Source organism: Opisthocomus hoazin, chromosome 7, assembly GCF_030867145.1.
Source record: "Opisthocomus hoazin isolate bOpiHoa1 chromosome 7, bOpiHoa1.hap1, whole genome shotgun sequence".
In the NCBI taxonomy this organism is placed as follows: domain Eukaryota; kingdom Metazoa; phylum Chordata; class Aves; order Opisthocomiformes; family Opisthocomidae; genus Opisthocomus; species Opisthocomus hoazin.
The window spans coordinates 64,716,104-64,728,787 of record NC_134420.1 but is presented as its reverse complement, the minus strand read 5'-3'; positions in this window follow the sequence as shown (position 1 = coordinate 64,728,787).

Sequence of the window (12,684 nt, the reverse complement as noted above, 5' to 3'; positions counted from 1 at the left end):
TTATACCTATATTTTAAACTGCAGTTGTACTCAGAAAATCTGCTTTAAAAATAGCAATATGCCTTTATATTCCTCAGTTGCCATATGAGATGCCGTGTGTTCCCAAGGATATGTTTGGGTTTTTTCCTCCCTAACTGCCAGCACTAGAAATTCAATCTCAGGTCTGAGAGCAAACAACATCCTTGTCTTCTCACACATCATCACCAGTAATAAAAACCGGAAGATCTAAGCGTGCCCTTGGTGACACCTCTACAAGCACTTTATCTGCAAGTGATCAGTCCTTGGTAGGAATCCTGCTAGCGCTTCTGTCCCGAGTGCCTGAGAAAGTGCTGAACGGAGATTGCTCTTTGTGTTGTGTCTTCCTTGACAGCAAAAGAAAAACAAGAGTAAAACAATTACTTTTAAAATGGAAGGGATGGGGATGTGATTACATGTAGTATTACCTCACTGTTACAAGATGTAATATTGCATCAATATTATTTATCTGTTGAGAAGGTGCTGATTTTACCTGTGTGGACAAGGTGTGCAGTTCAGTGCACCTGGACTGACAAATGTCAAAATCTGATGTCTCTGTTGCTGTCCCTGACAAGTCTTTTTTAGGTACGGGGAGCAGAGGAAACTAACTCTGGAGCCTCAGCCATGGCTGTAAACCCAAGGACTTCCAACCCAAAGGATTTCCTGGCCCAAAGAGGACACACCCATGCACAAAAACAGGCTACTGCTGCCCCTTATTATACAGAGTGCTTAAGCAGCTGATGAGCGTTTGACATGACACACTCAAATTCAGCATTTATTGAAACAGGTCCTATGGGCAGACAGGGCTGTGCTTGCTGTGCCTGGGGTTGCAGACAGGGCTCGTGGTGCCCTGCAGCTCTGATGTGCGCTTGCAGAGGTGTGCAGCTCCAAGGGATGCACATGGTGTGCTGACTGCGGGTCCCAGCCCTTATCTTGCTGGCACCGAAGCTCTGCCCAGCCGTGGATGCAAACGTAATCTTGTTGGGAGCTAACGGAGTGAGGCATTTGACACACCTTTTCCCTCTCTGTAGATGGAAGCCATATGTCTCCCAGCTCTCACAATGTGCCTCAATCTAAAGATGAATGAGCATTAACATATGTTCTCTGGAGTAATTAAAAATGTGATCATAAACATAGTCTGACTCATTGAAGGTAGAATGTACTAACAGGGGATGCACCTCCAGCAGCAGGGCAGGATCTTTGGATAAAATTAAGGAAATGGGAATTGGAAAACTCTTTTTGGGGACCGCCAAGCACATTCCAAGTGTGAGTTAAATTGCAGTTTTTAACTCCTTTTTCATATTCATGCAAAATAGTTTTGATGAGATGCAAGGAAGTTTGTTTACACTTTGTCACTACTAAGAACCTGTGCAGATCAGTTTTGCTGGAGGCAGCTACCAAAAATTGAAGTCAAGCTAGTGCTAAAGAGGCCAGCATCTATCTGTGGTCCCAGATGAAGATAAGAGTGAGAAGTTTGTGTTCAGCATTGGAAAGGAGACTTGTTTTTTGTAAGCCACACTAGCTTAAAGCTGTCTCAAGAAAGTTTGAACCAGAACATCTTAGGGTGTTTGAACGAAGACATTTCATGACGTGGACAGAAGCAGCTGCTGCAGCTCAGCTGAGGTGGGGTAACTCACTGAGACAGAGGAACTCTGTTATGTATCTGAGCCCTAAGAAATTCCAAGTGCTGAGCTAGAGATAAATTTGAGGGATGTTTGGGAATTTCTCTGGGAAGTACCTAAGGACTGGATAGCCCTGGAGATGGAGGAGCAAGACCTAAGGCTAGAGGAAGAGGACTCTTGCTTGTTGGACAAGAGCAACACTTCACAGATTTCTTTTACCAGCAATATAGGAAAAGATACAATATTTCCTTAGGGAAGTTCAAGTATCTCATCCTGAAAAGCCCTGTGAAAAAGCAAGAAGACTGCTGTTTCCCGTCTCTTCTGAGAGAAAGAAGTGACTGGGTGTGAAAGCACTCACACAGGGAGAGCTTTTCAAAACGAGAAACCTCCAGAGATGCTCCAAAACAAAAATCTGTGAGAGCTCTCAACAGCAAAATCTGTTTTGGTGAACTGGTGTAACTCGCTTAGTGTGCGCCTTCCTCTTCAGATAGGTGCTTATCTTCACATCTGCGGAGGGTGTGTTGCGCCTTTCCCCTGGGATTAGGAATAGGTGTACTCTGCCCCTGGGGTCGCTGCACAGCCATGCCCCGGTGCTCTGCTGCACCCCACTTGCCTCTGTCTCCTGCTCCAAGCCTGGAGCCCCATCACCTGCACTAGGGTTGTGCCTGGCACATCCTCTCTGCTTCAGAGATCTCTCTTGAAACTAAAAGCAGACAGAAGGCGGACTTGGGGGTTCTGCATTGGTTTTTCTATTTTGTTTTTCCTTCTGTCCTGTGAGACAGGGTTGCTTGATGCGCTACCACTTTGCCCTGCCCTTGGCCCGGGAAGGTGAATCTCACCATAGGGCTGGGGTGAGCCCTATGGCTCCGAGACGCAGCACGACCTGTCAGTGCTACCAAAGGAGGAGGAACTTCACTCTTCATCCCATGGACATGAGTGATATGGCCACTCTCAGAGTCAGGAATAGCAGTGGAGCTAGAAAGGGTAACCCAGGCCACTGGGCAGTGCCTGGGGATAGCAGCTCGCTTGCTTCTGGAGAGCAATAAAAGCTAATTCCCATCATTTGTGAGAGTCCTGGCCAGCTCGCCCAGGCAAGCGTGTTCCCTTTCTCCATCAATATTTATTTTAAAATTGCATTGTGTCTGACTTCTCAGTGCTATGGTGGTGTGTTCCATGTGTACAAACTGAAAAGAAGTAAAACCAAACCCTTCCACTGAATTCTGGCCTTCTGTTTTTTTGGGAGAAAGTTGCAAGCAGCCTGGAGACCTTGAGGTTCTAGTAGCCAATAAAAAGCACCATAAAACGAAAAAGAAATATGGTTTATATCAGAAAATTAATTTTAGGAAACTAAACTATGAAAAGCTAATCTGAACGTCACTGAATGATGGAAAACTAATGATGGGAAAACTAATAATATCAAGTGTAGAAGGAGTTCACCTCCAGAAGTACAATACTGATAATTGTACAGGGAATTCTCAATGTTTCAAGATGAAAATTTCTGGTTGTTGTTCATTAATATTTCCAAACAGATATTCTTTAAGTGATTAGAAGTTCTTCTTGCTTATGACTGGGAAATTCTAGACAAGGTGTGTTGACTTCTCTAAATTGATAAGACATTAATGGGTAAAAAGAGAAAGGAATAAATTCTTAAAACTACGTTAACATCAGTAAAAAAAAACCCCAAAGTCCAAACATATCCATTTGAATTCAATATTTGGTCTGATGGTGCCTGTTACTTGGTTATTTTCTGTATATTTTGGAGACCAGAGGGTTTTTTTTAAATGGCTTTTCTAGGCAATTTCCTAACATACATAGGTCAAAAGGGAAACAGAATAGAAGGCAAATTTGATATAAATCATTTATTGCAAACGCTTTGCTTAGTGAATGATGAACCAGAATAACAGAACAGATTTAGATCTTCTGCCCCTCTAGGTCATGATATATTACTGTCTGCAGGTCCTTTCCCATTCTTCACCCATTCATGTATCCATAAAATGTCTTGAAAAGAAGTGAGTAATAGCCCAAATCCTGATGTCCAGGCACTGTCAAATGGATGAAGAAAAAAACCCAACAAATGTAAACGTAAACTCCACACTACTATGTAATAGTAAGGCATAATTTGCATAAATATTGTTTGCAAAGAGCAATTAGCACTTCATTTACATTCAGTGAAGTAGCAATTTGCACATTCTCAGGAAACAATTTCTTTATCCATATGTGCAAATTTTGTGCACTGCAATTGACACGCTAATAAAAATATGTTAATAGACCATTTTTTTTTACTTTATATCACAGTGCACTGAAATATTGATACACTCTCCTGAAATATTGATTTGGTGGGCTATTTGTAAAACCAGAAAAATGCAGATTCGAATTTTTAAAACTTGCTTTTTAAAAAAAATATCAGAATTTGAGATGTCTGCCGTCTTCATGCTCTTTAAGTGGTATTTAAATGGGTATTTTTGTCAGAGAAATATAATAAACATTATTAAAAAACATTAGCAAAGTCAGTCTCCTAATCTGCAATAACAATGAGTATATTTGCATATTGCAATATAAAAATAATACAATCCGTTTTCTACTGTCAATATAGCACTCAATTCTCCATTTAATGCTAATAAAAATACTTCACATTTACATAGCATTTTTTTCAGAATGCAGAAACTTGCTAATGAAGAGACAAATTTTACACATATTGGGGGTACAGAGCATTTTCTTAAACAACAAGAATTTGGTCAGGAAAAGAATAGCCCTGCAAGTCAACCTGCTATTGTCAATGGACATTTCTGGCCTTTACAGCAGAAGAAATTGATGTTAAGTGAATTTTTTAGACCTCCAACAGGGCGGTCACTCATGGTTGTTTCGTTTGCTGTGTTTCCTTCAGTATTTTGTCTTTTCTACCAAGACATGTGCATTTGGGGAGGGATAAGGATCGGAGATCCCTCAGAAGTTGGGTTGCACTGTGGTTGGTAGCTACTGCAGGAGTGGAGAGAAATCTTTTGGGCAAGATTACTAATTTTTTGAGTGTTGCATTTTTGCATTCTCAATCTGAGTTTCCTAGAAGGGGTTATTTCTGGAGATTGTTCAGTTGCCTATTCTGAAGAGGAGTAGGCGTTTGGATACAGCAGCAGAGAAGGATACAGACAGATGTGACTTCCCATGGGAAGCGGTTCACCTCTGCTCTGCAAGCCGTATAACGTGTCCTAGCTAGTAGGTCCTGCACAGCAGGAGACTCTCAGATGAACATATTAGCTATATTTGTCCTAGGTATGGCAGGCTCAGAGTACAGACAGAGTTGAATGGGTCTGTCCGCTACTGTCTGTGTAGAGGCAGTGTAGTGGGACGTCCAAACACCACAAGACACCTCCGAAAATCTTGCTCATATTGTGCATTTTAGTAAAAGGCATTATTTGTCAATTATTGATAAATTACAAGGAAAATCAACACCACATATGACAAAAAACAGCAACCCCCTCCCCAAATCACCTTTTTACATGCTTATTAAAGTAATTGTTACAATAATGAGCTCGTATTCCCCGCCTTTTCATCTCTGCCACAAGATAAGATATCACTATGGTTGCAACCAGGAGTGTGACATTCAGATCTGTTTTGATGTCTCATTATTGCTGTTGTTGACTTTTTACTTTGCAAATCACAGATTTGTATTTCATATCCTATGTCAAGTATTCAAAGCTCTGCTTTGATCAGTGTAAAATACATGTGTCCCTGACACAAGGTGGGACTTCTGTTTGAACTTCTGAAGCAGTTAGTTTTCAGCTCACATGTGAATCTCTGATTTGCTAATCATTATTTAACTCTATTTCTATTTACCTTTTTTTTTTTTTTTTGATAGCATCCTGCAGAACCTTGGAGGCCCTTGGCAACAAAGCTGCTTAATATAGCTGTATCTCGGCTAAGCAGCAACTTCTGGCGACCTCGGGATTTACCCAAGCAGTGGCTGTTATCCTCTCTGTACAGACCTTCAAATACAAAGTCCACCACATTGTTTTATAACTGATCCCTGTACATTACAAACAAACAACACCTTAATGAGAAGGGGAATAAATAGTTGAAGCTTTAATGTTTCTAAATACCCAGAGGGACTACATCTTGCAAACACCTCCTGACATTATGAGAGGCTAATGATAAGAAAGCAAGAATGACATGAACCATTCAGGAGTCCTCTGACCTTCCGAAAGCCCATGGGTTCATTATGATCAAAACCAAATAGATCTATCCAGTTTTCTGTTGATTACCAATAACTAAATCCAGTGACAGCAACTGATGCATGCCCGACCTCCAAGTACAGGATAAGCTGGGGCCAGCCATTGTGTGTTAGCTGGCGGGTGCTTCTGGCTGGGACAGAAATAGGGAAACGGAGCTCTGCCAGACCACCTGGTTTGTGCGACTTCGTCTGTTGAGTTGAAAACCGCACCAAGCCAGGAATATGATGATCTGGAGCTTTTCTTTTTTTAAAAAAATTTATTTCCATTTCTTTCTCAGTAACCTCAAGAGACAATGTACCAGGTCAGACCTCCTGCTGGCTGCAATTACATTAGTACCAGAGCCTTCAGCTGAGGAGCTGAGCTGAGGAACATTTGTCTCTCATATGTCTCATGTGAGCAATGTGACTAATGAGGCCACAATACATTCTGGAGCTATTTGATGGCCGTAGTCACCTCATTTCTCTCTAAGTCTTTGTGTCTTGTGTTTTACTGGGGCTGGCTCTCAGCTTTCACAGCTACCTGCCCAAGGTGCATTTTGGTGGTGGGACTCTACCCAGGTTGACATGGCATGTCTTTAGGATGCTGAGTGCGGGCTGTGAAATGATTGTATGGTGGAGAAGCCACAAGACTCTTGTACTTTGCCCTTAATCTGTGACTCCAGAATCACTTTAAGTCCACTTTCGCTGTTACAGCTGCAATCTGATAAGAGGAGCCTGAGGAGATACCTTATTGCTCTCTAAAACTACCTGGAAGGGGGTTGTGGTGAGGCAGGTGTTGGTCTCTTCTCCCAAGTAACTAGCAATAGGATGAGAGGCAATGGCCTCAAGTTGCATGAGGGGAGGTTTAGACTGGATATTAGGAAAAATTTATTTACTGAAAGAATGGTCAGGCATTAGAACAGTGGTGAAGTCACCATCTCTGGAGGTGTTTAGAAAAACTTGTAGATACTGCAGTTCAGGGCATGGTTTAGCAGGCATGGTGGTGTTTGGTTGATGGTTGGAACTGATGCTATTAGAGGTCTTTTCCAACCTTAATGATTCTATGATTCTATGATTCTATGATTGTTCCATCCACAGGCAGCAGCAAAGCCCTGTCCTAATGTTTTGGGTTCTTTTTTGCTCACTGGCACACCAGAGGTAAACAGTCACTGTGACGTTTCTCCTGTCTCCAGGAATTAAGGATGTGCCTCTCCATCCTGATTTATTCACTTTGGAGACAGAGTTTAATTCTGCAAACCGGCTCTCCCCTCAGTCTTTGCATTTATTTTTGGCAGGAGCAGTTGCCTGCGGCACGAGCACTGAAGACTACCTCAGTGTTAATAGTTGTCAGGGAAAATGAAAAGGCTATTTCTCACATCAGACTTTCACCCTGCATTACAAATGCTAGTTTGAGCAGATTAAAAATCAGTGCGTGGTACAATATGTCACACATAAAGCAGCTACATGCTATTAATTGGCATGCTACCCATTAGATGCTCTTAGTATACGTGTCTACAGGAGTGGAACAGAAACTGGTGAAGACAGGTGGGTCAGAACCTCCTTTGGTGTAAAGTAGTGCATCAGCACTGGAACTAATTGAGGTATGCTGACTTGTAGCACCCAGTTACTTGCTTTTTCTTTTTTCTAAAATGTGATTCAACTTGTGTTTAATTAGAATGAACTGCAAAGATACTCTGTGATACATCTTCCCCTGCAACCTAAAACCTTTTTAATAACAATGATAACTCAATTAAAAGAATGATGTGGTTTACAGAGGGATTTTTTTTTGCTTCTTTTCAGCTGTCTTTGTGGTGGATCGCTGATTACTGACCTTGGGAATTTCCCAGGGAAATGGCTCAATATTACAAAACAAATTAGTTAGTGACTGCACATAAAAATGGTTTTACAAAGAAAACAACAAAAAAAGCAAAGGCTGAAGTTCTTCTTCAACACCATATTAGGGTTTGATTTTAGCATGGCTTTAAGAAGGGTTAGTCGGAGCAGCGGCGTTCCAGGCGCTGGGCACTACCTACACCAGGCTTTGGGTAGCAGACTCACTTCTGCAAAGTGGCAATCACCAGTAAAAGCAGTTTCGTCCTGAGGGTAAAACAGTGCAGACATCTTCCCCAAAATTATTGCTAGATTTCTGCATGTTGCAAGAAGTGTCCCTGTTAAACACCCCTTCCTGCAAGAGGTAGAAGCAGAGAAGGGGACATAGACAACACAAGGGACTGCTGGTGTGTGGCTGGTGAGGCCACAGCCCTGTCTGCAGGTTCTGCTCGATGCCTCTCATGCTACAGAGCAGACAGGGGCATTAGAAAGAGGCAAAGGATAGACATTTTATCAAGGGAAGTAGTGTCCACCAGTAACTACCCAGCTTAAATAAAGCAGTTGAAATGGAGCAGAACACTGTGACAAACTCTGTTATAAGCACATAAGGGGCCTGTGGATTTTGAACATCTGTAAGTACGGAAAGAAAAAGCTCCAAAGTGCAGTTTTGAGCAGATCCAGTGCTGTTCAGATGCACAAGACCTCAGTGACCGTTTGACTTTGGATCTGATGATATTGCAGTCTGTGGCAGCCACAGGTTAAGCTGCAGATGTAAGATATTGATGTAATATGTAATGACCCCATTTAATCTGAAGTGGGGCAGTGTTACATTTATCCTCAGGCTGCGTTTTGACTCTGTGGATTCCTAATTTGCTGATTTCTCTTCTGTCATCTTCCCCCCCCCCCCCTTTCATTCCTTTTATTCTTTTAAGCAATCTCCAGCTCTCCCGTGCTTTTCTAACATCTTTTCTGTGCCAGAAGAAAACACATCTTCACTTCTGAAGCTTGTATTTTCTATGCACCCTTCACCTGTGCAGAACCTGGGATCAGAGCCTTGCTAAAGTTTGTCCTACTCTTGTTGTTACCTCTGTCCCTTTAAAAGAGGACAGATCAGGCAGATCAGCAAATAACGTGCCATTTTGGGACCACGGCCCAGCTAGCTGTTATAGCTTTCACAGGCTGTAGAGTGCTGTGTGGAGTCTGACATGTACTAGTCACGCAAAGCTTAGGATTAATGATGGTCTGAAAACCTCAAGCATCCTTTTTATTTTTTTTAAGTTATTTTTTAGCCACAGCTTGACCTTGTTCAGTTCAGAATGTGAATAGGTTTGAATATATTTGTTTTTCTTTGGATATCAAAATACAGAGGTTATTCTTTCTGGACACATTAATGACATTCAGTTTCTTCCTGATAATTGCCCCATTAATGTCTGGCAGCATGGTACCTTCTCTGCCCATAACCTCGTTGCAGAGAAGACAGCTTTCCTAGAAGAGTGGAGATACTTAAAAGAAAAGTAACAGTAAAAGACTGCACAAAAAAAAAAAAAGGGAAAAATGTCAAGATGTTCCCAGATGAGATGCCCTGAGAGATTCATGACGCAATGGTAGCTGTGAAGAATGCAGGTGTGACAGGTGGCTGACAGTTAGGTACTTTGTCTATAAACCCTCTGAACTAATGGCAGACACTTTCTTAAAGATAGTGATTACCATGAGAAGCCTCTCCCAAAAAGTGGTACTTGTGGTAACTACTGTGAAATGGTATGCGGGATGCCTGGATCCTTTCTGTTCGTTTCAGAAGACAAATACCATAGGTCAAGACTTGTGGAATAATAATAATGGATTACTATAATAATAAATCAGAGCCTGAATAAAATAGACTCCAGAGCTTGGAGCTGGTTTGTCGCATTAAATAGGCAAACTGCATTTGCTAAACCATTTGGTAAAATGAGCTGAGGCAGCCGTTTGAGCTCAAGTAAATCAGGGAGAAGTTGCCTTTGCGTGACTGAAGGGCTGTCTCAAAAGCAGATGTTTGGACTGGTTTTCTCTGCCTAGAATACATACTTATAGCTCCCTGGGCATCCTTCTGCAGAGACATCGTGGTTACTCTGTGCCTTCTCTCCTGAAATGTAAAACATGTTACTGGTATCAAGAAGCTAGCCACCTTCCAGACACATGGCCACTATTTTTCTTGGACCACAGAAATTATATATCCAAGGTAAAATAAATATACAAATAAATAAAGTTGTTCAAAGAAATGTTTTTGCTTGAATAATTAATTCCTCAGCAAATTTCCCCATAATAAAACAAGTCCTAATGAGCTATCAGGAGGAGAGGAAATTCGTCGCTTACTCCACAAATACAAACTTGAGAGCACTGCTCATGTCAGATGGCATAATTAATGACTTGAGAGGGAGTGTGGAGCAACACAGCCAAAACCACAGTCTCCATCAGCCCAACTCATGCAGTGTTACTTGATCTACAGAGGATTAGCCAGACGACTAGAAGGAGGTATGGGGCTGAAGGGAATACAGGCAAATACGATACGTCTGATCTTGGTTTATCCAGGTTGCTTTTCTGCTTATCACTGAGGTGCAGTGGCAGCTGATCCTGCAGCCTGTTTTATTTTTGTGGTTTTTTCCTCAGACAAACAGCATTTACAGACTTTGGACTTCACCCTCCCTGATGCTGAGCAAGTCATTCTCAATCCCACATCAGCACACGGTCCCCTTGGTGTTTCATCGCTGCGGGAGACAAGAGTTCCATTCCTGTGCAGAAAGACCAGGTGGGTGCCCTGGAGCAGGCAAGCCCCTCTGAGCTGTGGGCAGGAGGTCTGAGATGTCATGCTCAAGATGTTGTTGGTCATGGGGCTGCAATAGGAAGACATCTGTACTGTGCTCTTTGTGCTGGCACCACTAGAGCTGGGGGAATGTGTCACAAGTCTATCTCTTCTCTCTGTCCTGTGCAGTTGCAAGCACTGCCCCACTGGCTTCCACCACAGTACAAAAGGGACCAACACTGACCACACATCTGCTCCAGTGGTAATCCCCTCCTAAAGATGTTTATAGAAACCAAGGCATGGGGGAATGCTTTGGAGGAGCAGCTCTCCCTACTTGGGTGGCAAAGCTGCGAAAGCAAGCTGGTAATGTCAGCCGTTGTAACGAGAAAATGAAATGGCCATAGTAGGTCCAACTGAAGGACCATCTCACCTGGGATCCCATCTCTAAGGACAGTGGCACCACCATGTAGAAGATATTTGTTTCTGGGAAGAATGGAAGATTCCGGCAAAGGCAGAGTGATCTTTTAGTGGCTCTACTTTCTCATCAGCCTGCTGCTCAGGGACTTCCCAAGCCGAAGGTTACTTCCCCAGCTCCATGTTTGGCAGCCCTTGATGGGCTTTTTTCCATTAGTTTCTCTAATCTCTTTTTTGAACTGGTATTTTTTTTGGCTTCTGCTGTGTCCTGCATGCAGTGCCACAGAATAATTAAGTGCTGTGTGAAATATGTGCATCTTTTCCTCTGTTTTAAAATTTCTACCTGACCTGTATATTTGATGTCCTCCATTCCCTGTGATATGAGAAAAAATGAATAATCATTCACCTTGCCTTGTGCCTTTCCCTCCAGTTTCACCATTTTAAGGAAACCAAGTTTATTTAAGTCTTCTTTGTAACATCATTGAATTTATTCCACTAAACCAGCTGTATATTTCAGAGACGAAGTTCCAGCCTAGCGTAATTTTTTGTCTTAGGGTTTACATGAGAGATGAGTATGAGAAATCCAGGCAGCTGCCAGATGAGTGATGGCTGACAGGTTTGATTTCCACCTCTTTGCTCACTCCAGTGTGTGGCCGCTCCTTCCAACCAAGTACTGTGCTCCAGCAGCTGTCAGCCTCCTAAGTGCAGCTGTTTTACAAGTCTGTTAATATTTGCAAATGCATAACTGTGTTTTCCAAAACCATCTGATAAATGATCAGCGAAGACAATTTTATACGCTCTACAAGTGACCCTTACGCTTCACCTCTGCAGTAACCCTCCTGCAGCTGAGCCCTGTGTTTGCTGGTGGCAAGATCTGAGCATTGGGCTTGCCCGAGGCAAAGTGCCCTTGGCATCTGCTGGCCCCTTCTGTAGGTTCTAGTATAAACAATAGCTGAGTTTTTATGTTGGTGTTGACCTCCCAAGATAACTTCAGAAAACACTACCTGGCAAATCTGATGTGTTTGATTTCAAAGAAAAGAGTTTTCCAGCTCAGTCCAGGCCTGATTTCCTGCCATATAAAGGACAAAACCCTTTGGGAACCCAGCACTTCTTGGAAGCAAGGTTAAGAGGAATAAACTTTCTTCCTCACTACCAGACTGAAATGTCAGTGAAATCTTTTCTGTTAGGAGTGCACATCTGTCCCCACAGGGTCAGGTCAGTGCTCTATAACTCATCTTGCAAAACTGAAATACAATTTTTGGTCATCAGAGTTGGATAAGGATCAGAAAAATGGCCTGACAAAATTTCATATATATTGACAAAATGTTTTCTTCAAGAAGCAGGATCTGCACAAAAAATCCTTTCCTTGTACGGACAGGGCAAGATTTCAAGATAATATGCATTAGAAATGATTTACAATGAAGTTGAATTAATGTCTGCTCTGAGAACGCTCCAGCGCCCGCCTCAGGACTGTATCTGTAACCTCTTAAAGCATAGAAAAATAATTGTTTTGTTGCCCAATGGAAACACAAGGCTGAAATCCCATGTGCAGTATATTTGGGGTCCCAGTCCCTGATCTGCTCCTCTAAACATTGCCTGGGAAGTGGCACAGTGCCTGAAATGAGCAGAAACAGTCCTGGGATTAAGAAGTGATCTGAGACCTGGAGCTGATCTCAGAGTGCATGTGGCTAGGGAACTGAATTAGGAAATTAACAGCAACTGGAGATGAATTGCGGTGTATTGTGCTGGAAAGAGGATTCGTGTTTAGATGGAAAATGGAAATTGGAATTGAGGGGAAACTCTAACCTGGGGTCAGTTTAACA